Consider the following 25,354-nt stretch of genomic DNA (forward strand, 5'->3'; position numbering starts at 1 on the left):
ACACACTAAATTTATACACCTCTAGTGCAGACTAAAGTATCACAGAATCATAGAACTGGAAGGGACCTCGAGAGGTCATCTAGTCCAGTCCCCTGCACTCAAGGCAGGACTAAGTATTCTATAACATCCCTGACACGTGTTTGTCCAACCTGCTCTTAAAAATCCCCAGTCATGCAAAATCCTAAGATTCTTCCTCATGATGGCAGCAGTGTTCCTTCTGGAGCTTTCCTACTGCCCTTAACTGCATTTCTGGTCCACAGAGGATCAGAACACAATATTCCAGGAGAACGTTCTCCCTACAGCTAGGATTATATAATATACCTGTCACAGAACTTACAAAGCAGTGGTAGAAAAGAGAATATGGGGTAGGATTCTTTGTAGTACAGTTACTAAAATCAGCAAGTGGTGTAAAAGCAGAAGGAAAGAAACAGTGATACGTTGCAATCAGTGGGCATTAGGACCCCAAAGACACCAAAAGTTCTACTTATAACCATAGCAGATTGCAGAAACACAGCAGCAAAATAATTTTAGCAGATTGAACAAGAATGCAAAACAAAACAAATGTTGAAATAAATAGTTCTAACCCAGCAGTATCAGGCAGGATATGCCTTATGCATGCTATTTGTAACAACAGACCCCAGCAACACCACTAAGAACTAAAAGGCTCAGGGCCAGCTCAGTTGAGAACTAGCAAACAAAAGTCAGTCTCAGAGACTCAGATAAGAATGGGGAGGAAGTTAACTATACAGTAAATACTGGTACTTTGAAAAACAAATAATTGCTAGAAACATCCAAATCTATGTAGTGCTAAAAGTTGCTACTAAAATTGGCACTTTAAAGATAACTGAGGGCACAGCGCCCTCTCATGTCACGTTTCAGAGTAGCAGCCGTGTTAGTCTGTATCCGCAAAAAGAACAGAAGTACTTGTGGCACCTTAGAGACTAAAAAATTTATTAGAGCATAAGCTTTCGTGGGCTACAACCCACTTCTTCGGATGCATATAGAGTGAAACATATATTGAGGAGATATATATACACACATACAGAGAGCATGAACAGGTGGGAGTTGTCTTACCAACTCTGAGAGGCAGACGAGTACCCAGAAGTCACCTCCTACAAGACAAGGCCAAGAAAGAAAGAAAATAACAGAACACCACTAGCTGTCACCTTCAGCCCCCAACTAAAACCTCTCCAGCGCATCATCAGAGATCTACAACCTATCCTGAAAGATGATCCTTTACTCTCACAGATCTTGGGAGACAGACCTGTCCTCGCTTACAGACAACCCCCCAACCTAAAGCAAATACTCACCAGCAACCACACATCACTGAACAAAAACACTGACCCAGGAACCTATCCTTGTAACAAAGCCCGATGCCAACTCTGTCCACGTATCTATTCAAGTGACATCATCATAGGGCCTAATCACATCAGCCATACCATCAGGGGCTCGTTCACCTGCACATCTACCAATGTGATATATGCCATCATGTGCCAGCAATGCCCCTCTGCCATGTACATTGGCCAAACCGGACAGTCTCTACGCAAAAGAATTAATGGACACAAATCTGACATCAGGAATCATAATACTCAAAAACCAGTGGGAGAACACTTTAACCTATCTGGCCATTCAATGACAGACCTGCGGGTGGCTATCTTACAACAGAAAAACTTCAAAAACAGACTCCAACGAGAGACTGCTGAGCTGGAATTGATATGCAAACTAGACACAATCAACTCAGGATTAAATAAAGACTGGGAATGGCTGAGCCATTACAAACATTGAATCTATCTCCCCTTGTAAGTATTTTCACACTTGCTTCTTATCAAACTGTCTGTACTGAGCTATCTTGATTATCACTTCAAAAGTTTTTTTTCTCTTACTTAATTGGCCTCTCAGAGTTGGTAAGACAACTCCCACCTGTTCATGCTCTCTGTATGTGTGTATATATATCTCCTCAATATATGTTTCACTCTATATGCATCCGAAGAAGTGGGTTGTAGCCCACGAAAGCTTATGTTCTAATAACAGGAGTACTTGTGGCACCTTAGAGACTAACAAATTTATTAGAGCATAAGCTTTCGTGGGCTACAACCCACTACTCTAAGGTGCCACAAGTACTCCTGTTCTCTTATGTCATGTATGCATTCGCTCATTATAATTCTGAAGAGTGCTTCATTATCAGGCTATCAAGGACCACTGTGACGATGTTAATAAGGAAAATCATCCCCAAGATGAGGGAACTCAATCCTCCTGTGATGAGAAAAAGGATAAATAAATGTCTGGTCTTTAGAAATCACTAAACTGGAAAACAAATAAAGGAAGAGAAAAGATACTGAAGCTAAGCAGAAATCTCAACTGGCACCCCTCAGAGGGAAAAGGGGTAACAGCACATGCTTTGGTTTCTGACGATAGGTATAGAACCAAGTAGGCAGGGCCCTCAGATAACTGTAAGAGCCTGCAATAGAGTTCTCTTCTGAAAAGTGACAAAAATGGCATCCTGGGGCACCAAGTTCGACAACACGCACAAAGATTTATTTTTTCTAACTAACAGGTCTGCAGATTGAGTCTGGCTTCCAAGAGCCAAGCAGGGCCCTTTCCTTTTCACACTTCACCACCAATAACGATGGTGATGAAGAGGGATCTCCAAGACCACCAGGAATAAAAAGCAATACAAATTTTTGTTACTGCAACATAAAAAGATCTAATTCTGAATATACATGGACAAGATTTGCTGAGTAAGGAATGTGAATTTCCAGAAGAGAAATGCACTTCAGATTGTATCAACTGTAATACAGTTCCACCAGAAACATGTCACATCTTCCATCTGCCACATATCAGCAAGTATTCTCCAGAAGCTGCAGGGAAGACAAACGAAGGTTTGAAGAAAGTGCTGTGATGTTTTGTGCTGATGTTGTATAAAAAATTTAAGTGTATCAGTGAGGGTTTTCAAGCTCCATTCAGGTGACCTTTTTTCTCAAAATGGAACAGAGCTTCTTGCTGAGAACATACATTCTACTCCCTGTCTGATCTAAGGACTGGATTCTTGTACAGGGCTTCTTAGGAGTCGCATAGTTATTGTGAATCTGTTTTGTAAGGTGCAGGAAATGAAAGGCATTTTATCAGTACTTGACTTTTTAAGACAGAAGTTATACTGTAATATTTAACACAACTGCATTGTACCCTTTTCATCACCTCACACTCGGCCAAACTCTGGAGTCTGCAGGGGCACTGGACGAAAAAGAGGGTCATAGATAGCTCTTCACTATAGTTTTCCCATAATGAAAATACAACCCTCACCTTTTCTGGTCCAGGGAAAGCAGGAGAATGCTACGGAATGCCTCTGTTTAGACTGGTTTCAGAGTAGCAGCCATGTTAGTCTGTATCCGCAAAAAGAACAGGAGTACTTGTGGCACCTTAGAGACTAACAAATTTATTAGAGCATAAGCTTTCGTGGGCTACAGCCCACTTCTTCGGATGCATATAGAGTGAAACATATATTGAGGAGATATATATACACACATATAGAGAGCATGAACAGGTGGGAGTAGTCTTACCAACTCTGAGAGGCCAATTAAGTAAGAGAAAAAAACTTTTGAAGTGATAATCAAGATAGCTCAGTACAGACAGTTTGATAAGAAGTGTGAGAATACTTACAAGGGGAGATAGATTCAATGTTTGTAATGGCTCAGCCATTCCCAGTCCTTATTCAATCCTGAGTTGATTGTATCTAGTTTGCATATCAATTCCAGCTCAGCAGTCTCTCGTTGGAGTCTGTTTTTGAAGTTTTTCTGTTGTAAGATAGCCACCCGCAGGTCTGTCATTGAATGGCCAGACAGGTTAAAGTGTTCTCCCACTGGTTTTTGAGTATTATGATTCCTGATGTCAGATTTGTGTCCATTAATTCTTTTGCGTAGAGACTGTCCGGTTTGGCCAATGTACATGGCAGAGGGGCATTGCTGGCACATGATGGCATATATCACATTGGTAGATGTGCAGGTGAACGAGCCCCTGATGGTATGGCTGATGTGATTAGGCCCTATGATGATGTCACTTGAATAGATGTGTGGACAGAGTTGGCATCGGGCTTTGTTACAAGGATAGGTTCCTGGGTCAGTGTTTTTGTTCAGTGATGTGTGGTTGCTGGTGAGTATTTGCTTTAGGTTGGGGGGTTGTCTGTAAGCGAGGACAGGTCTGTCTCCCAAGATCTGGGAGAGTAAAGGATCATCTTTCAGGATAGGTTGTAGATCTCTGATGATGCGCTGGAGAGGTTTTAGTTGGGGGCTGAAGGTGATAGCTAATGGTGTTCTGTTATTTTCTTTGTTGGGCCTGTCTTGTAGGAGGTGACTTCTGGGTACTCGTCTGGCTCTGTCAATCTGTTTTTTCACTTCAGCAGGTGGGTATTGTAGTTTTAAGAATGCTTGATAGAGATCTTGTAGGTGCTTGTCTCTATGTGAGGGATTGGAGCAAATAGAGCTTGGCTGTAGACAATGGATCATGTGGTGTGTCCTGGATGGAAGCTGGAGGCATGTAGGTAAGTGTAGCGGTCAGTAGGTTTCCGGTATAGGGTGGTATTTATGTGACCATCGCTTATTAGCACAGTAGTGTCCAGGAAATGGACCGCTTGTGTGGATTGATCTAGGCTGAGGTTGATGGTGGGATTGAAATTATTGAAATCATGGTGGAATTCCTCAAGGGCTTCTTTTCCATGGGTCCAGGTGATGAAGATGTCATCAATGTAGCGCAAGTAGAGTAGGGGCGTTAGGGGACGAGAGCTAAGGAAGCGTTGTTCTAAGTCAGCCATAAAAATGTTGGCATACTGTGGGGCCATGCGGGTACCCATAGCAGTGCCGCTGACTTGAAGGTATATATTGTCCCCAAATGTGAAATAGTTGTGGGTGAGGACAAAGTCACAAAGTTCAGCCACCAGGTTAGCTGTGACATTATCGGGGATACTGTTCCTGATAGCTTGTAGTCCATCTTTGTGTGGAATATTGGTGTAGAGGGCTTCTACGTCCATAGTGGCCAGGATGGTGTTTTCTGGAAGATCACCGATGGATTGTAGTTTCCTCAGGAAGTCAGTGGTGTCTCGAAGATAGCTGGGAGTGCTGGTAGCGTAGGGTCTGAGGAGAGAGTCCACATAACCAGACAAGCCTGATGTTAGGGTGCCAATGCCTGAGATGATGGGGCATCCAGGATTTCCAGGTTTATGGATCTTGGGTAGCAAATAGAATACCCCTGGTCGGGGTTCTAGGCATGTGTCTGTACAGATTTGTTCCTGTGCTTTGTCAGGGAGTTTTTTTAGCAGATGGTGTAGTTTCTTTAGGTAATCCTCAGTGGGATCAGAGGATAATGGCCTGTAGAATGTGGTGCTAGAGAGCTGTCTAGCAGCCTCTTGGTCATATTCCAATTTATTCATGATGACGACAGCACCTCCTTTGTCAGCCTTTTTGATTATGATGTCAGGGTTGTTTCTGAGGCTGTAGATGGTGTTGTGTTCAGCATGGCTGAGGTTATGGGGCAAGTGATGTTGCTTTTCCACAATTTCAGCTTTTGCACGTTGACGGAAGCAATCTATGTAGAAATCCAGTCTGTTGTTTCGACCGTCCGGAGGAGTCCACGCAGAATCCTTTTTTTTGTAGTGCTGGCCCCCCAACCTAAAGCAAATACTCACCAGCAACCACACATCACTGAACAAAAACACTGACCCAGGAACCTATCCTTGTAACAAAGCCCGATGCCAACTCTGTCCACATATCTATTCAAGTGACATCATCATAGGGCCTAATCACATCAGCCATACCATCAGGGGCTCATTCACCTGCACATCTACCAATGTGATATATGCCATCATGTGCCAGCAATGCCCCTCTGCCATGTACATTGGCCAAACCGGACAGTCTCTACGCAAAAGAATTAATGGACACAAATCTGACATCAGGAATCATAATACTCAAAAACCAGTGGGAGAACACTTTAACCTGTCTGGCCATTCTATGACAGACCTGCGGGTGGCTATCTTACAACAGAAAAACTTCAAAAACAGACTCCGAGAGACTGCTGAGCTGGAATTGATATGCAAACTAGATACAATCAACTCAGGATTGAATAAGGACTGGGAATGGCTGAGCCATTGCAAACATTGAATCTATCTCCCCTTGTAAGTATTCTCACACTTCTTATCAAACTGTCTGTACTGAGCTATCTTGATTATCACTTCAAAAGTTTTTTTCTCTTACTTAATTGGCCTCTCAGAGTTGATAAGACTACTCCCACCTGTTCATGCTCTCTATGTGTGTGTATATATATCTCCTCAATATATGTTTCACTCTATATGCATCCGAAGAAGTGGGCTGTAGCCCACGAAAGCTTATGCTCTAATAAATTTGTTAGTCTCTAAGGTGCCACAAGTACTCCTGTTCTTTCTGTTTAGACTGCATGCTGGAACAATATAATTCTGTAAGGCTATCAAGATACTGCAGCGATAATCATGATTTAAATACACAGATAGAAAGACAGATAGACAGGAAGGATGATCCAATGGTTAGGGCATTAGCCTTGCATTCAGGAGGCCTGGGCTCAATTCCTGACTCTAACCGACTTCCTGTATGACCTTGGAAAAGTCCCTTAAGACACTTTATGCCTCAACTCCCATCTGTAAAATGGGAGTAACAGACCTGCCCTGCCTCACAGGGGTGTTGTTGGGAGGAAAACACTGAAGATTGTTTTAGAGTAGCAGCCGTGTTAGTCTGTATCCGTAAAAAGAACAGGAGTACTTGTGGCACCTTAGAGACTAACAAATTTATTAGAGCATAAGCTTTTGTGGGCTACAACCCACATCCGAAGAAGTGGGTTGTAGCCCACGAAAGCTTATGCTCCAATAAATTTGTTAGTCTCTAAGGTGCCACAAGTACTCCTGTTCTTTTTACTGAAGATTGTGAGGCACTTATATATTTTGGTAAAGACTGCCATGTAATTACCTAAGACAGACAGCAACTAGGTATTAAATTCTAACACTGCTCTTGAAGGTAAGAGTAAGAAAGAAACAAGGACCTGGAAGCAGAAACCACCATTAATCTGGAGCTCCAATCCTAAAAGTGAACCAAGAATACATTAAGTGACATTCACAAAGTAGAAGTAAACAGACTAAATGGTCCAAGATGCAGAGAATTCTTCTACTTTATTTTTAGCAGAATACCACATGGATGATGCTCCCATTGGTACAGCTCGCTACCACCAGCTGTAAAAATGGATTACTGGGAGGGAAGAAAGGTGGAGCCACTGTCTAAAAATATATCCTAAGTAGTAAATTTACATGCAAATGAGAAGGAGAAGATGGTAAGATATAGGAGCGAACATGCTAAATTTCAGGGTAACCCAACATAGCTGAAGCTGTAGCAAAGCCAAAAAAATCCATTAAACAGTTTTATGTCTCAGAAACTGGAATGCATCTTTCTACAAATTAAAGACAGATTGTAAAGAGAAGGACAGAACTGGAAAGTTCACTGCTCATCAAATTAAAAACCAGAGTCCTATTCATAAAAAATAGTTATGTGGTCAAGTCATTCTTTGCTCAAAAGTTTGTGTGTGCAACTACAGATGATTGTTCTTGGGAGCTATAGAGAAACTATCAGTTTAACATGGGCTCCCTACAGCATATGGGGTTACATTCCAGGTAAGGTGTTAGAAGTAGTACAAGAGACAGTGCAAATGCCCCCTTCTTGCGCAAAAGACTGGTCACATGATCAGCAGCTGGAGTTGTTTAACAAAATACCAGTGCAAGCAATTCTTTAGCATTCCCCATAGCTACATGACAACACATACAAAAAACCTACTCCATTTCAAATACCCAGCTGCCTTATGGCTCAATGCCCACCCACCCCTCCGTTCTGTGAAGTTTTTTTCAGCATTCTTCTCAACTTACAAAGTTCCATTTTGAGAAAGAGGAGGTGGAGAAGGAAGCAAGAGTACACTGGGAAGGTGATTACTAGGAAAAAATGTAAGTGTGTGACGTGAAATGGGAGTCATTTTACTCAGATTCTGGATGAAATATTTAAAAAAACATATGTGTACAAACACATGGTGAGGTCCCCTCCACATAAATGAAACCGCTCACTTCATCACCTTTCTTTGGAAAAGGAGCTGTTTAACTGAGAGGTAGGTTACCACCAAGGAATTTGACAGTTTTGGGAACAAAAAATTTCCACCATCTGCAGAATAAACAGCTTCATAAAATCACCACAGTCCCTTCTTACATCCTCTTTGTTTCTAAGTTTTCAGTGGATGTATTTTGTTTCTCTTGTAGCTAACTTTACTCTCTCTTTAAAGGCATAATCTGTTAAATTGTATTAAGAAGCTTGGATCCTCAAACATCAGTATCCAGAGATTAAAAAAAAATCAAAAAAATCACAGTATTAATAAATTAATAAATTATCTTATGCAAATAAGATCATGGAGTCCACATCCTTATGTATATAGTGAACAAAACAGACAACAGAGAAAGACAAATTTTTTGGAGGGGCGGGGGGGGGGGGGGTGTCAAGACACACTTTAGACTGCTGCAAACATTTGTGTCTGAAAAGTTCCTTTAAACTAAAAAGCAGACATGTTAACACAAGGGTTTTAGTGTATTATCTACCAGAATATGTTATCTCAAAGTCTTTTTTCCCCCCTTTTTTCATTTCCTGTTACTAATACAGGCAATGGCTGATTTGCTGTTGTGAGATGAAGAACACACAATAATGAAAGCAAAAAAGTTAATTCCTCTGATTCCAGATCTATCTACTCTCCTTCTCCCTCAGGTAATGATAGTTTTGCTGGGACATGACAGGATCAACCAGACTTCAATATATTTTATATGTATTCAGCAGGATAATTCCCAGCAGAATGTAAAAACACTTATTCAATAAACTACACATATACTGGGGCATATAATCAATTTTCCACTAGCATCTATAGAAGAACGGCAGGTTTAGCTACCCAGACTGAATAAGACAGAACCCTGTCATTCTCTCCCACCCATGTGTTGAAGGAGGATTGAAGGTATTTGAAAATTCACTAGCATTTCTATTAACACAAGGAATAAAAAATAAATATTCAGTTCTGAGAGAATTTCAGTAATGTTTTGATCCTGAAGAATTCTGTCAGTGGAGAACGCACATGTCCCCAAGCAAGAAATCTCCCCTCCCTGCTCCCTCACCAATCTGCCATTGACTTGTCCCAAGGGAACACTGATGTTGTTGTACAAAAATATATTCTAATTGAATATGTAAAATATAACCAAAAAAATAGCTGAAAGATTTACAATACAGCATCCCATAATGAGGCATCATATTTCCTACCACAAGAGTCCAAAACCCAATCAGTATGTTTCAATTCAACAAAAAAATAGAATGTAATATAGTTTGCCTGGACTGTGTTTAGTCTTTTCCTTCTGCTTATAAAACAAGCTCCTATTAACCAAAAGAGGCTGTTTACACTTTGCATCATCAACTTCATTTCATAATGCAAGGTCGCAGGTGATCTGTGCATAACTTTAAACATTAAATGGGATAGTGAAAACCTGCCATTAGAAACTTCAGGATGAGGGATTTCTAATTAACTTGCGTATGGATTAAATTTAAAACCCCACAAAATAGAGACTTGCTGTCTGGATATCTTTCATAACAGATTCCTAACCCGTTTCCATTCCCTTTAAGCACTTCTGTATTCAGGGATGAAGCTCCAAAACCTGTTCTTCTACTACAATAACTGCCTTTGGTGGCTTCTCTTTTTGTTGGCATTAGAAAAGTTTGCATTTTCTCTTAGGGAGAGTGCAAATAGTGTTTTATAGGACAATAATATTATTGTCTTCTCATTTTAATGTTATCTGTATTCCTATTATGCCTTAACATCATCACGGAAATGACACCAATATTCATCATTGGGGCAGAGGGGAGATCATGCAACAAGTCGAGTGCTTTGTGCAAAGCTAAGAGAGAGATTACTGCCCTCACAGTCTGAACCAACTTTTGCTCAGTGCAAACACCAGATTAACACTGCCACTGAGCTGCTTCTAACCCCATAACTGTTGAGTGAAAACATGAGATGAGGATAACACTCTGGGTGAAAACGGCAGAACCCAAGTTTCTAATATGCCTACAGAAAATCAAATCAGTGAACACAGAACAGATGCCTGGAATTTTCTTATTGGCAGAATACATAGTAAGTGCACAAAAAGCTCCTTTGTTCTCCATTTCTGTGCCAGGGCTCAGATAAATTGGCTCAGGTGCCATCATGTCTAGTATTAGTTTCATCTTACATGTAAAGGGGACATCCTATCTGGAAGGATGTGAAATGCTTTATGTACTATACCAGGGGTGGGCAAACTACGGCCCGGGGACCACAAGCGGACCTTCAGACATTTTAATCCGGCCCTCGAGCTCCCGCTCGGGAGCTGGATCCAGGGCTTGCCCTACTCCACATGTGCCATGGCTCCGCACAGCTCCCAGAATCCAACCGCCCCCTGCTCCCTGTCCCGACTGCCCCCTGGGATCCCCCGCTTCCTGTCCCGACTGCCCCCCGGCCCCCTTACCATGTCGCTCAGAGCAGCATGTCTGGCAGCCGCGCCGCCTGGCCGGAGCCAGGCACGCTTCCGCACTGCTCGGCAGGAGCGCGCAACCCCGCCGCCCAGAGCGCTGCCCGTGCGACAGCGGGGGAGGGGCTGGGGGCTAGCCTCCCCGGCAGGAGCTCAAAGGCCAGGCCGGATGTGGCCCGCGGGCCATAGTTTGCCCACCTCTGATTTAGAAAATAGGATGGCGAAAATACAACCTCTCCTTTTCATAAACTCAGAACATCCTTTTAAGTGCCTTTTATAAGCACATGTGTTTTGTTACCGCCTCATAGGTTAGACCTGGGTGAAGCAAGGAGTGAGGGCATGGGTATAAATCCCAGCAGGTAGGATGAGTTTTATAAACCCCTCCCCCTTACATTTTTACCATGCCTGGAATAGTTCCATGCACTGAATTTCCTACGCCAAATCCTTCAGAATTCAGACCTACAATGAAACAAATGCTGTGTTGTGCCTGATATCCCTTGGAAACAATTAAGATAGCAGTTATACAGAGTTAGAAAGGAGATCATTACAGAGATCAAAAATAGCAATGTTTTGCTTCAGATAAGCAACAGAATTAGGGCACCATGTACCAGTATGTGCAGGTTCATGCATCTCCCACAGAAAAGACCCTCTGCACCCAAAAGTTAAAACAACTGCTCTTCATTGACTCTACAAAGAGTTGAGTCCCATGAAGCAGAGTTCCAACCCTCTGGCATCCAGGTCATGTCAGAAGCCAGGGAGATTTTGCTTGTTTGGTTGGTGCCTGTTTTTTTTTTATTTTTTATTTTTTATTTTTAAGAGGCAACTGGGCTTCATCTCTCAATAAGAACAAAAGTTCAGTTCAAATTTGATACAGTCCTTTACGCAGCCTCACCCAGTCCACTCCCAGCAGTCTTCTGTAGCCCCCCATTGTAGCCTACAAGTAGAAATTAGAATTCTTGACTTCTGTTCTACAAGCTACAAACCCTGCCTGCTCACCAAAAGACTAGGTGTTAAAATCACTAAATATTGGCAAGCATGTTTGAGATAGATACATTTAGAGAAAGTAAACTAGAACAAACTGTTTCAGGCCAATCCTGTACTGATTAGCATACCTGCTGACAACACTGGCTTAGCAAGTGTCCAGGACCAAGTTCCAACAGATGCAATTATTCTTCTCACAGTCAAAGGAATGCTACTTAACTCCCAATACAAGGTATTGGGACACAAAAAGCTTCATTAGGAAGAAACAGAAATCACAAAAGTCAATCCTTTGGTCACAATTCTCTAACAATATTAGGATCTGGATTTAAGTAGTTATAGTTCCATCCTTCAGATACTGCTAGCATTTTCACCCCCAAATCTTGTCACTTCTTCCTTTACAATTTCTCTAACCTCTCTCCTTGCCTCTCCATGCCCCACAGTTTGAAAACCTCTGTGCTAAATAGAAGGCAGAAATCGGGAGCGGGAGTGACCCCCTCACTACCCCATTTTTCTGCCCCCACAGCTTTGTACCCTGGGTGGCTGGCCTGCTCACCTCGCCCTGGTTATGGCCCTGGCAACTGCTACCTCTCTGGCTTCTCATTTCTCCCCGTGCTACACACACCTGAGGCCTGGTGTGCACCTAAAGCCTACATTGACGTAGCTAAGTCACTCAGGGCTGTGAAAAGTTCATTAGACTGGATCAAGCCACACCTCAGCTACTACAACCGCCAGAACTGTAACAAGGCATTTTAGTGCCTGGGGTGAACGAGCATATCTGAGCCCCCTAGAGAGGATGTGGGGGGTCACGTGCCCCTTCCCCTGAAATTTCTGCCTTCCATTTAGCACTGAGGTTTTCAAACTGTGGGGCACGCCATTGCCTTGGTGCTCTTGGCTCTGGTGCTGCAGAGTGCCTTAGGGAACATTTCATGGCAGCCGGGCTCCAGGGGGCATCGCTGGCAGATGCCGGGCTCCTTCAGGGAGAGGCAAGAGCCCATCAGGGGCATAGCTCAGAGCTGTGCTGCCCAACTATGCAGAGGCGGCCGCCCGGCTTGGAGAGCAGGGCAAGGAGGGCTGCAAAGCAGCCAGCCAGAGCCCTGGCTCCCAGAGCACAGAAAGCAAGGTGCCTGAGCAGGCTGGGCGGTTCTCATCAGCTTCTGATTTGCCAACTCCTGGCAGGAGGTGATGGTTTTCAAGCTGTGGGGCATGCCCCCATAGGGCCACAGCTTGAAAACCTGTGGGCTAAATGGAAGACAGAAATCTGGGGGGGGCCTGTGACCTGCATGCCCCCCTCACCGTCCCATTTTTCTGCCCTCTTGGCTTTGTACCCTGGGTGGCTGGCCCGCTCACCCTGTCCTGGGTATGGCCCTGGCAACTGCTATCTCTCTGGCTTCTTCACATCTCACGCTGCCCCCACACCCATCCTACACATACCTGAGGCCTGGTCTACCCCTAAAACTTACATTGACCTAGCTATGTCACTCAGGGCTGTGAATAAATTTGCACTCTGAACTCCACAGTTAAATCGACCTAATCCCTTGTATAGACATGGCTAGATTTTCAATAGGAAGATTTTTCCATCAACCTAGCTACTTCCTCTCAGAGAGGTGAAAGATCCACATCAATGGAAAAACCTCTCTGTCGATACGGCAAGCACCTATGCTACACTAGCACAGCTGAAGCACCGCCACTGTAGTGTAGATGTACCCTGAGTACTGATACAAAATCCTGGTGAAAAAAATTGAGTTTAGTAATGTCTTCCGGGTCCTCTTACTGGTTATTTCCATAACATCTTAACACCTCCTGTGTAAAGGATCTATGAGAATCCAGAGCATCTTCTCAGTTTTGTTTCTAGCAGTGTCTGGGAACTTGGAATCATCTCTCAGAGCACTGTCAGTTTTAGCTTTTCACATTGCTGGGTAATGTTACTAGGGGGTCATTTTGCAGAGAAGATGGCTCCTTCTTAAATTAATTACACAATGCCAAGGGAAGTGCCCTCATTCCAAACTTTTGCATCTATGGGCTCCTGCACTATTTAAAATATTTCTGTGAAAAGTAACTGACAGATATGACAATATCCTGGATTAACTTTATTGAATTAATTTAAACCTTACTGAATTAAGTATTAGGAGTCCATTATATTAAACATGCAAATGTTTATGTATTATTGCAGGGACTGTATGGAACTTCTTTAGGAGGAAGACATGATTAATGCATCTCTGGGAAGCATTATGAACTTCAAAGAAGTGCTTGGGACAATACGTGTTAAGTGGGTTTCCTAGAAGATACTTGGAAGACCTTTTGAAGCAATGCCTTGGGGAGAAAAACCCATTGTCTAATGATTACCTGCTCTGGGAAACTCAAGATCAAACACTGCTAAGCTATATAAAGGGTCAGCTTGCCATTTCATGAGGGTTGTTCTAAGCAAAGGAGGTTATTAACTTAAATCCACAGGACAACCCCTATTAATTTCATTTGGTGACCCCTAGTTCTTGTGTTATGAGAAGGAGGAAATAACACTTATTTACTTTCTCCACACCAGTCAGGATTTTATAGATCTCAATTATATCCCCCTTTTAGTTGTCTCTTTTCCAAGTTGAAAATTCCCAGTCTTATTAATCTCTCCTCATACGGAAGCCATTCCATATTCCTAGTATTTTTTGTTGCCCTTTTCTGAACCTTTTCCAATTCCAATATATCTTTTTTGAGATGAGGCGACCACATCTGCACACAGTATTCAAGATGTGGGTGTACCATGGATTTATATGGAGGCAATATGATATTTTCTGTCTTATCATCTCTCCCTTTCTTAATGATTCCCAACATCCTGTTCGCTTTTTTTGACAGCCGCTGCACACTGAGTGGATGTTTTCAGAGAACTATCCACAATGACTCCAAGATCTCTTTCTTGAGTGGTAATAGCTAATTTAGACCCCACCATTTTATATGTATAGTTGGGGTTATGTTTTCCAATGTGCATTACTTTGCATTTATCAATATTGAATTTCATCTGCACTTTTGTTGCTGTCACCCAGTTTTGAGAGATCCTTTTGTAGCTCTTCGCAGTCTGCCTGGGACTTAACTATCTTGAGCAATTTTGTGCCTTCTGCAAATTTTGCCACCTCCCTGTTTACCCCTTTTTCCAGATCATTTATAAATATGTTGAATAGGACTGGTTCCAGTACAGACCCCTGAGAGGACACCACTATTTACCTCTCTCCATTCTAAAAACTGACCATTTATTCCTACCCTTTGTTTCCCATCTTTTAACCAGTTACCAATCCATGAGAGGACCTTCCCTCTTATTCCATGACAGCTTACTTTGCCTAAGAGCCTTTGAAGGACCTTGTTAAAGGCTCTCTGATAATCTAAGTACACTATATCCACTGGATCCCCCTTGTCAACATGCTTGTTGTCCCCCTCAAAGAATTCTAGTCGATTGGTGAGTCATGATTTCCCTTTACAAAAACCATGTTGACTCTTCCCCAACAAATTATGTTCATCTATGTGTCTGACAATTTTGTTCTTGAATATAGTTTCAACCAGTTTGCCTGATACTGAAGTCAGGCTTACAGGCCTGTAAATGCCAGGACCACCTCTGGAGCCCTTTTTAAAAATTGGTGGCACATTAGCTATCCTCCAGTCATTTGGTACAGAAACTGATTTAAATGATAGGTTACAAACTACAGTTAGTAGTCCTGCAATTTCACATTTGAGTTCCTTCAGAACTCTTAGATGAATACCATCTGGTCCTGGTGACTTATTACAGTTTAGTTTATCAATCTGTTCCAAAACCTCCTCTAATGACACCTCAATCTGGGACAGTTCCTCAGATTTGTCACCTAAAAAGAATGGCTCAGGTTTGGGAATCTCCCTTACATCCTCAGCCATGAAGACAGATGCAAGGAATTCATTTAGTTTCTCCGCAATGGTCTTATTGTTCTTAAGTGCTCCTTTAGCATCTCTATTGTCCCGCGGCCCCACTGGTTGTTTAACAGGCTTCCTGCTTCTGATGTACTTTAAAAAAAAATTGCTATTACTTTTTGGGTCTTTGGCTAGCTGTACTTCAAATTCTTTTTTGGCTTTCCTAATTATATTTTTACACTTCATTTGCCAAAGTTCATGCTCCTTTCTATTTTCCTCACTAGGATTTAACTTCCACTTTTTAAAGGATGCCTTTTTGCCTCTCACTGCTTCTTTTACTTTGTTGTTTAGCCATTGCACTTTCTTGGGTTCTCTTACTATGTTTTTTAATTTGGGGGTATATATTTAAGTTAAGCCTGTATTATGGTGTCTTTAAAAAGTTTCCATGCAGCTTGCAGGGATTTCACCTTTGGTGCTGTACCTTTTAATTTCTGTTTAACTAACCTCATTTTTGTGTCGTTCCCCTTTTGGAAATCAAATGCTACATTGTTGGGCTGCTGTGGTGTTTTCCCAACCACAGGGATGTTAAATTTAATTGTATTATGGTCACTATTACGAAGCGGTCCAGCTATATTCACCTCTTGGACCAGATCCTGTGCTCCAATGAGGACTAAATCAAGAATTGCCTCTCCTCTTGTGGGTTCCAGGACTAGCTGCTCCAAAAAGCAGTCATTTAAGGTGTCAAGAAACTATCTCTGCATCCCATCCTGAGAGGACATGTACCCAGTCAATATGTCAAGTATCAGGGGGTAGCCGTGTTAGTCTGTATCTACAAAAACAACAAGGAGTCTGGTGGCACCTTAAAGACTAACAGATTTATTTGGGCATAAGCTTTCCTGGGTAAAAACCTCACTTCTTCAGATGCATCTGATGCATCTGAAGAAGTGAGGTTTTTACCCAGGAAAGCTTATGCCCAAATAAATCTGTTAGTCTTTAAGGTGCCACCAGACTCCTTCCAGTCAATATGGGGATAGTTGAAATCCCCCGTTATTATTGAGTTTTTTATTTTAATAGCCTCTCTAATCTCCCTGAGCATTTCACAGTCACTATTACCATCCTGGTCAGGTGGTCGGTAATATACTGCTATATTCTTATTATTAGAGCATGGAATTACTATCCTTAGAATTCTATGGCACAGTTTGGTTAATTTAAGATTTTTATTTCATTTGATTCTACGCTTTCTTTCACATATAGTGCCACTCCCCCACCAGCATGACCTGTTCTTTCCTTCCGATATATTTCGTACCCTGGTATTACTGTGTCCCATTGATTATCCTCATTCCACCAAGTTTCTGTGATGCCTATTATATCAATATCCTCATTTAATATAAGGCACTCTAGTTCACCCATTTTATTATTTAGACTTCTCGCACTGATATATAAGCACTTTAAAAAATTGTCACTTTTTAGCAGTCTGCTAAAATTGATGTAACTGAATGGGACTTTTTTTCATTTGACCGTTGTCTCATCAGATCCTAGCTGTATTTTATCATCTTCCATCCTCTCCTCCTTACTAGGACATAGAGAATCTCCATTAAAAGATCCTCCGCTAAGGAATGTCTCTGGCCGAACCACATGCTCCTCCGCACCTGTCAGCTTTCCCCCCAGCCCTTAGTTTAAAAACTGCTCTACAACCTTTTTAATTTTAAGTGCCAGCAACCTGGTTCCATTTTGGTTTAGGTGGAGCCCATCTTTCCTGTATAGGCTCCCCCTTTCCCAAAAGTTTCCCCAGTTCCTAATGAATGTAAACCCCTCCTCCCTACACCATCGTCTCATCCACGCATTGAGACCCTGCAGTTCTGCCTGTCTAACTGGCCCTGCTCATGGAACTGGAAGCATTTCAGAGAATTCTACCATAGAGGTCCTGGACTTCAATCTCTTGCCTAGCAGCCTAAATTTGGCCTCCAAGACCTCTCTCCTATCCTTCCCTATGTCATTGGTACCTACATGTACCATGACCACCGGCTCCTCCTCAGCACTACACATAAACCTATCAAGATGTCTCGAGAGATCCGCAACCTTCTCACCAGGCAGGCAAGTCACCATCCAGTTCTCCCGATCATCGCAAACCCAGCTATCTATGTTTCTAATGATTGAATTGCCCATTGCTAATACCTGTCTCTTCCTAGTAACTGGAGTTCCCTCCCCTGGAGAGGTATCCTCAGTGTGAGAGGATACCACAACATCATCTGGAAGGAGGGTCCCAACTATGGGATCGTTCCCCTCAGCTCCAGTTGGATGTTCTCCTTCCCTGAGACTTTCATCCTCCTTAACAGCATAGCGGCTGTCAGACTGGGGGTGGGACAGTTCTACTGTGTCCCAGAAAGTCTCATCAAAGTTTTCTCTGTACTGTTTTCATCTTAAGAATAAAATGTGCTTCCTCGGAAAGAGTTGTGTGGTAACTTGTAACTGTTGGCAATTACTCCATTATTAGTCTCTAAAGAGAAAGCAAAGGGCAGATGCTGGTGCATTCACACTATAGTCAGGGAGCTGTGCCACCTGGAAATAGTGCAATCAGAAGAGAGACACATTTCCACCCAAGAGAGGCAATGGCTGGGGAGCCAGAAGCCTCAAATGGGTGCCCTTGCTGGATCACAGAGGGGGAATACACGTGCAGTTGCCCTGAACTGAGAGAGTAACTTGTTTTTGTGACTACATGATGCTTCTCATTGGGGATGCACACCAATATCAGGAATTCTCATTTACTAATTGTAATTATCCCCACAGGGTAAGAAGCTACAGGGGTTTAGTATTAGTCCCTTCTATTAAGGGAAGACAACCTAGGGCATTCAAAATCATATATTGACCATTTTACAGCTGAAGAAACTGAGAAACTGATGGGTTAAATTACCTGCCCAAAGACAAACATGTTGACTTAAAACGCTGCCAAGCACAACAAATGGTTTACTCCACGGAACGTGATTGTCGGGTGTTGCCAGGTATTGTTAGTAACAATGAAACAAATGCCTTTTTCAGACAGGAAGTTAAGCATTATCTTTCTGCTCACTCCAATTTATCCAGAAAGGGCTCTCCCTTTCCTTAAGCATTTTGCATATGGCATGTATCAGATGTGTGTGTTTGATATACCTATTACTGTAGCCACACCTAATCCCTATATTCCATGTAGTTTGAAGTGCTGCCTCTGGAAAGCTCAGATCAAGAGAGATCATCACCCCATCATCAACTCAGCATTCTCTGTGCTGTAACATCATCAGCTGGAGGAGGGAAAAGAGTGAAGGGACTTGGGAGGGTACCCTACATTTGGAGCTTTGATGCTTGCAAGATCAAATTATATTCTCAAAAGATGGGAACTCAAAAGATGGGTGACACATTATTGACATTAGAGAACAGAGGTCAGTACCAAAAATGAATTTCCGCTAGGGCTGTCGATTCATCGCAGTTAACTCACGCGATTAACTCAAAAAAATTAACTGCGATTAAAAAAATTAATCGCACTATTAAACAACAGAATACCAATTGAAATGTATTAAATATTTTTGGATGTTTTTCTACATTTTCAAATGTATTGATTTCTATTACAACACAGAATACAAGGTGTACAATGCTCACTTTATATTATTTTTATTACAAATATTTGCACTGTAAAATGATAAACAAATAGTATTTTTTAATTCACCTAATACAAGTACAGTAGTGCAATCTCTATTGTGAAAGTGTAACTTATAAATGTAGATTTTTTTTGTTACATAACTGCACTCAAAGACAAAACAGTGTAAAACTTTAGAGCCTACAAGTCTACTCAGTCCTACTTCTTGTTCAGCCAATTGCTAAGACAAACAAATTGGTTTACATTTACGGGAGATACTGCTGACTGCTTCTTATTTACATTGTCACCTGAAAATGAGAACAGACGTTCGCATGGCACTTTTGTAGCTGGCATTGCAAAGTATTTACATGCCAGATATGCTAAACATTCATATGCCCCTTCATGCTTCGGCCACCATGCCAGAGGACATGCTTCCATGCTGATGACGCTCGTTAAAAAAATAATGCGTTAATTAAATTTGTGACTGAACTCCTTGGGGGAGAATTGTATGACCCTGCTCTGTTTTACTCACATTCTGCCATATATTTCATGTTATAGCAGTCTCGGATGATGACCCAGCACATGTTCGTTTTAAGAACACTTTCACAGCAGATTTGACAAATGCAAAGAAGGTACCAATGTGAGATTTCTAAGGATAGATACAGCACTCGACCCAAGGTTTAAGAATCTGAAGAGCCTTCCAAAATCTCAGAGTGACAAGGTGTGGAGCATGCTTTCAGAAGTCTTAAAAGACCAACACTCTGATGCGGAAACTACAGAACCCAAACACCAAAAAAGAAAATCAACCTTCTGCTGGTGGCATCTGACTCAGATGATGAAAATGAACATGCATCAGTCCACTCTGCTTTGGATCGTTATCGAGCAGAACCCGTCATCAGCATGGACGCATGTATTCTGGAATAGTGGTTGAAGCATGATGGGACATATGAATCTTTAGCGCATCTGGCATATAAATATTTTGCGATGCCGGCTACAACAGTGCCATGCGAATGCCTGTTCTCACTTTCAGGTGACATTGTAAACAAGACATGGGCAGCATTATCTCCTGCAAATTGTAACCAAACTTGTTTGTCTGAGCGATTGGCTAAAGTAGGACTGAGTGGACTTGTAGGTTCTAAAGTTTTACATTGTTTTATTTTTGAATGCAGTTATTTTTTGTACATAATTCTACATTTGTAAGTCCCAACTTTCATTATAAAGAGATTGCACTACAGTACATGTATTAGGTGAATTGAAATATACTACTTCTTTCGTTTTTTACAGTGCAAATATTTGTAATAACAAATAAATATAAAGTGAGCACTGTACACTTTGTATTCTGTGTTGTAACTGAAATCAATATATTTGAAAATGTAGAAAACATCCAAAAATATTTAAATAAATGGTATTCTATTATTGTTTAATCGTGCAATTAATTTTTTTAATGCTTGACAGCCCTAATTTCTGCACATTATAAATTATACAACTAATCACGAACAGGTGGATGTGGGACAGATTTACAGTGTCTCTAATGTGTACAAGCATACAAACTATTTGGTACAATACTGCCTCCTGAAGGCTCATAGGAACTAGTACTGCCTGATAAAAACAAGTCTAACACAAAGCATGCTTTTTCAATATTATCTCTGGTGAATAAGGGAATGTCTATACTGCAATGTAAAGCCAGGGTTTGAACTCGGGCTCAAGCCTAATCCCCAACTTCCGTCTACACATAAATATCACTAACCCAGGGATCAGACCCAGGGTCCCAAGACCCCAGGAGGATGGAAGTTCCAAGCCTGAGTCAAGATGGGACCAAGAGTGCAAGCCCTATTACTTTGCAGTATAGATGCAGCCCTGATGGAGTTGTGCTCTGGGAGTCCACCTAAAGTATTCCACAATCCCAAGAGCCCCCTTTCTTTGTCCTCTGGACAGTCAAGTTTGGTGGATAGTCAAGTTTTCTCACACTACACCATGAACAAAGGGCTAGAGCAGCCGTCTTTTGGGAGAGCGCTAGAAGTCCGGGATATGGGTGGTTGGACTCGGGCTCACACAATGCAGAATAGATGTTGGAGTCAGGGTTCAACAATTCCTAATCCAAGGTTACAAATGAGTGTAAATGCTCAAGTCCTAGGTTAACAAACCCATGGTCTGCTAACTCAAGTTCTACTCACCCTGGGCTTACACTGCAGCATGAACATACCCCCTGTGTATAAAGAAGATCACTGGAAAGAGTGAGAAGCTTCTTCTAAACAGGTTTCAGAGTAGCAGCCGTGTTAGTCTGTATCCTCAAAAATAACAGGAGTACTTGTGGCACCTTAGAGACTAACAAATTTATTAGAGCATAAGCTTTCGTGGGCTACAACCCACTTCTTCGGATGCATGTTTCTTCTAAACAGATTATTCAGAAAGACTTTCACACCTCTTCCCTCCCTCTCTGAGCAAACAGGGGCCAATTCATTTGTTAGGTTGCTGGCAGGGTTCATGCTCACACACAGTAGTGAGAAAGCTAATGAAAGCCAATGGGCCTGCAGAAACTATGAGCCAGATCCTCAGCTGGGGGAAGTTGGTGCAATTCCATTGAAATTAATGGATCCAGAGAAGGAAGTGGCCTTCTGTTTTTCACTTTTTCATTTCAGTGTTCTGGCTCTGGATTAAATCTCTCTATTCATTTTATTGTTCTCCCTACTTTAAAATGGGAGATGTAAATACCTTGACTGAAAGACCAAGTAGTTTCCCTTCAACTTCCATAAGTGCCTCCATATCCTCTGCTGAAATGTTGTTGTGTACCTTCCTACAGCAAATACTCCTCAGTAAATCATCACGCATATCCCTATTTCTCCAGTGCCAGTGGAGGTGAGGGAAATTCTTTTCTTCTATCTAGAACACCAAATGTCACAAAACACTGTGCAAAGGTGGGGAACAATAGGTTCCTCAGCATCAAGACCAATAGAAAATACAACCTCTGAAGGCCCTAGTAATCACAGTAGGGTTTATAGTTCTATATGCAAATTTAGCAGGGTGCTTTCACTTGAAGTATTTAAAAAAAAAAAATCACAGTAGGTTTTAACAATCATTACTGAACATTAATGATGGTTAAGTATTTCCAGAGATAAAATAGAAGCACTATAACTTCCCAGGCAATAGATGGTTCTAATAAACTCAGATACTAACTACTGATTAACTTTTCAGCTTCAAGAAACTCACAAATTACCCTTGAAGGAACAGAACAGACATTTTAAAATGAACTTCTCTGTAAAAGCTGAGTAACTGCATTAAAAACTAAAAGGATCCTTTTGAAGAATATGGAGCCATCAGATTAAATCACCTCACTTCCCCACACCCTCCAGCCTAGCTAGAATATCACTCAAACTGAGGCAACAAGAATGGTGGATGATAAAATGGTGGTGGAAACCAAAAGACTGAAGGCTACATTCTTCCTCCAGAGATACATGTGCAAGTCTCCCGCAACTGATCTAATTATGTACCATAGTATATATCAGCCATAGTGTCTATTCTCACGTGTGCTGAGATGTACTTAATTATACGCTAGTGGCCTTAGAACCATGGAGTGATGGAAACATGCAGTGACTTATTTAAAAAAAAAAAAAAACTTTTTAGGAAGAGGCACACTAAATATTAAAACTAACCCTTTACCCTAATATTCCATAACCTCTTGTAGTAGAAAGAGAGAGCCTGAGACATCAGGCCTGGTAAAAGGGGACTGGTGTAAGGCCTAACGCCTGAACTAAAGTCAGCCAATGCTGAGACAAATCAAAGGTAGCAAGAGTCAAGCTCTGAGCAAAAAGTCAGGCCCTATTACAAAGCAGATGCCTGCTTGCAAGTTCGCTATCTGATACATGAACTTGACAAGAACAGGGCTGGCACTGCAAAAACACAAGCACTCCTAGGCACTAAGTATTCAGGTAAACACATTCCAAAAGGGTGGCACCAGAACACCCTGATACAATGTTATGGTGTAAACACACTCCCCAAAGATGATACACGGACACACTGACCCCTCTTAAAGATAAGGTCAGGGTGACAGGGTGATGGAGAGAGATGTTTTGATTGAACCAATAGGTATAAGCTAAAGGGTGGTAACTAACCATGTCAGCAGGGCAATACGTAACTTGTTTGCATCAGTGTATAAAAGAGGGGCCACAGACTGGGTGTCTTTGTCTGACCGGAGAGGGGAAGGGGGGGGAGGGGAGGAGAGAGAGACAAAGTCCCACTGTTCACTGAGCCTAGTCCATTGTAATGAGCAGGTATAGGATGCTAGGACCATACTTTGTTGGCAATAAACATGGCGGAGCACCTTTGCCACTGAACCGAGTCTGTGGTTTTCTTGGACCATTTGATATCTGTTGTGTCAGCTATCTGAGCGGAGCTGGGAGAGCACACAGAGAATACACACACACAGCCAACAACAGTCACCTCTAAGCCTCCTGGGCTGCTACCCACAGCTAGAGCCACTTTCTCTATTATCCATATATACCGAGGGTTGTTGCTTCTCCATTAAAAACTTTTTGAAAAGATTTTTTGCACTGGTGCATATCAAGGGTAGAAGACACCTGTGCATTTGGGAGATTTTGCAGTGCTTGATCATGGCTGGAATAGCATTTTCTGGTAGCATCTTGTGTATATAATGGTAAATAAAAGTACAAAATGAATAATATACTAACAGTTCTTTTGGTGCCAGCATCCTCTGCCCCTTGTGTACATTCAGGAACTGGAAAGCACAGACTATCCAGACAACAGGCTTAGTATGACCTCTCACATCTAGTTCTCCTGAAGAATTCTAAAATGTATATTAACAAGAAACCATGACAACTACATTTAGGTCAGTCTCCTGTATCATCTTTCTGTAGCTCCTGTACTACATGTTTCTTTGTGTGCGTTAAAAATATGTTTCCTTGAAATGTTAACTGTCTTAAAATAATCCCTACACATTAACAAGATTTTTATTAAAGCTACAATGTTGTCATTTTAAGTTTCTGCCCTACAGTCACCTGCTAGGTGAGGGCTGCTACTCACGTCATACACACCACTCACAATTGTCATTTTGAATTTATTCCTCTTACAAACTTAACCCCTTTCATAGGGCTCCCCTTCATGCTGGAAATGCCAGACCACCACTACATTCACAGAACTATTGGCAGATTCTGCTGCAGCAAAGACTCATTGCTGACATCCAAAAAATAAGAGGAAGTTACTGACACAAATTCTGGAAGTTGCAAGGTACTAGAACAGCTCCCACATGGGCCAGACCAATGCTCAAGTCAGTAATCAGGAGGTTTCTATTTTTATTTCTGCAGAAAGATTCAGAGAATTTAGATAAGCAGCACATTTGGCAGACCCCTATTTAGGTACAAGCCAGGTACTGTATCTGTGTACAAGATGCGGGACTGGAATCTGCCTTCAAAATGCTACAATCTCAAGAATAATATTGCCACACAAACCAATGTGCACAGCCGTAAGAATCAGCCATTGGTTATAGTGCAATCACCAATACTAACAGAAGAGGGCGTGCTAATGCCATGAGGATTCTGTGCATCGCAACAGGCAAGATACATTTTGGCATGGGAAGCATAAACTATAGTCTGTCCAGTTAAACTTTTTTATAATTAATTTTCAGATTATTCATACACATTTAGCTGATTTCACAACAACAGCAATCCAGTCACCTGCCTTCAACAGCCATTTGAGATCAAATGAAGATTTCTTCCTGAAGGAATAAAATACACCTCCTGCTCAAAAAAACACCATCGCCACAAAAAGAGAAAGCGAGAGAGAACGCTAAGAACAATGGTATGTATCGATTGCCACGTGCCTGCCTTAAATATGTCCATAAGAGGCATGTCGTGAAGCATAACCATATTCGATGCTTGAGCTCTTGTGGAATGGGCTCGTATCCCATGGGGTGGAGACAGCCCAGAAAACTGATAAAATGTCATGCACCCTGAAACCCACTTAGAAATCCTCTGAGTGGAAATAGCTTGCCCCTCAATCCTTTCAGCTATAGCGATAAACAGTCTGGGGGACTTCCTGAATGGTCTCGTCCTCTGCAGGTAGAAGGCCAAGACCCTGCGGACGTTGAGGGAGTGAAGGCACTGTTCCTCCGCTCAGGTGTGAGGCTTTGGAAAGAAAGCAGCTAAGTGTATGGGTTGCTTGAGATGAAAATGTGATACAATCTTTGGTAGAAACTTGGGGTGCAAGTGCAGGGAAACTTTGTTCTAATGGAATGTGGTAATCAGGGGATCCGGCCATCATGGCGCCCACTTCGCTTATCCTTCTCGCGGAAGTAATAGCTACAAGAAAGGCAACCT

At 42.0% G+C, this 25,354-nt stretch overlaps 1 protein-coding gene across 1 annotated transcript in view; it reads right to left on the reverse strand.

Moving 5' to 3' along the window:
• The window catches only part of TTC28 (tetratricopeptide repeat domain 28), a 422,455-nt gene that overhangs the window by 383,535 nt on the left and 13,566 nt on the right, over positions 1-25,354 (reverse strand). The gene's annotated exons all lie outside the window — the stretch shown is intronic.

Source organism: Emys orbicularis, chromosome 16, assembly GCF_028017835.1.
Source record: "Emys orbicularis isolate rEmyOrb1 chromosome 16, rEmyOrb1.hap1, whole genome shotgun sequence".
In the NCBI taxonomy this organism is placed as follows: domain Eukaryota; kingdom Metazoa; phylum Chordata; order Testudines; family Emydidae; genus Emys; species Emys orbicularis.